We start from the raw sequence: 1,617 nt of genomic DNA on the forward strand, positions 1-1,617 counted from the left end.
CTTCACTCAAAGTTAGATGCACTGCTGTTCGCCATGAGGTCAAGGTAGCTAGCCGTTGATATTCAGGTTCATATATAAATATATATAAATATATCTACATCTACATTACTGTTCCCTAGTGGTCGAGGGGTTAAGATCGGTGCACTAACCTGGTAACGATACTCGATCAATTCATCGCATAAAAATAATTGAGGTCTGTGAGACGATTAATAATTGCTGTAAGCTCCATGAATACCAATACTTTCTGTGATAGACCGAGCTTACAGACTATCTGGCTTCTCCTGCCCTTTGCTGGGCACGTGTTCGGGGTTTAATTTTGTAAATTGAACGAGTTCGCTGATCGCGGGGAGACGGTAGGAGCCTCTCTGGCCCCACTGTGAGGATGTGGAAGTGAACACGGTGGCTGTGTGATCCGTGACATTTCTGTAAAGGGCAGCGGAGGAAAAGGATTGAGAACTTTCAGTCTGGGACAGGTGAGCCAACACATTCCCGATCAGCACATAGGGAGCTCATTGGTCAGCTCCCCTCTGTTGCGGCTGTTATACCAGTGATTTCTGTAGCGTAGTGGTTATCATGTTTGCTTTACACACAAAAGGTTCCTGGTTCAATCCCAGGCAGAAACATTATGTTTAAACTTGCCAAAGGGGAACAATCGGAGGCGAGTTTAGTCTCCTGGCAAATGCTGCCTGATTTCCAGAATTTGCTGTTTTTATTTGCTATTTATTCTCCTGGCAAAAGGGCTCTATTATTCCTTAATTGCTCTTTATTTCACTTCGATAAATAGATAACTTTGAGTGAGAGAAAACGGATCCACCGGGGACCTTTCGTGTGTGAGGCCAACGTGATATCTGCTACACTGCAGCCCATCAAAGGGCGAGAAACCACTGAATATGAAGGATGAGCTCACAAATATCAGGGGCAGTGCAGTCTGGTCAACGTCAAACCCTCCTTTCTTATTCAGCAGTGGCATGAACGGGAATCAGACGCCACAAAATTTAGTTAAAGGCACAAATACAAGTAACACTTCTAAAGCTTTTCACTGTAAAATTATTTTACTTTATTTGAAATCCTACTGCGTTGAATCTGAAAATGAGCACCGTAGGATTTTATCTTCACTACTGATTCTATTTCCTGTGCATGGTAGGAATAACCAGTGCTGTTAAATTTGACAAAATTTGCCCCAGATTCCTGGTGTCATCAGCAATGAAGATTTTGAACCAGACTCCTAAAATACAATGAGCAAAATGGGTCAACATGCATAAGAACATAAAAAAATAAGAAATAGGAGCAGGAGTCGGCCATACGCCCCTCGAGCCTGCTCCGACATTTCATACGATCATGGCCGATGCAATCATGGACTCAGGTCCACTTCCCTGCCCGCTCCCCAAAGCACAGGACAAATGATTGAAGTATCGACTCTCCCTCAGTTAGCATTTCTTTCATTGTGCAAAAGAAGGTGTGGGGTTAATTAATGATGCTTTCCCGTGAAAGCAACACAGAAGTTTAAGAAAATAACATACGGTGACTGGCAGGTGAGCGCTGCATCTGATACCTGGTGGGAATGGGCGGGGATTTTAAAGCACCTTGTATTGTGAAACCTTCATATCGCCGAACATC

At 43.6% G+C, this 1,617-nt stretch overlaps 1 non-coding gene across 1 annotated transcript; it reads left to right on the top strand.

Annotated features, from left to right (window-relative positions):
• The first annotated feature begins 550 nt into the window (after positions 1-550).
• On the top strand, positions 551-623 carry trnav-uac (transfer RNA valine (anticodon UAC)). Its single transcript has one exon. It is a non-coding gene; the product is annotated as a tRNA-Val (tRNA).
• The last annotated feature ends 994 nt before the right edge of the window (positions 624-1,617 follow it).

This window comes from Pristiophorus japonicus, unplaced genomic scaffold (genome assembly GCF_044704955.1).
Source record: "Pristiophorus japonicus isolate sPriJap1 unplaced genomic scaffold, sPriJap1.hap1 HAP1_SCAFFOLD_91, whole genome shotgun sequence".
NCBI lineage: Eukaryota > Metazoa > Chordata > Chondrichthyes > Pristiophoridae > Pristiophorus > Pristiophorus japonicus.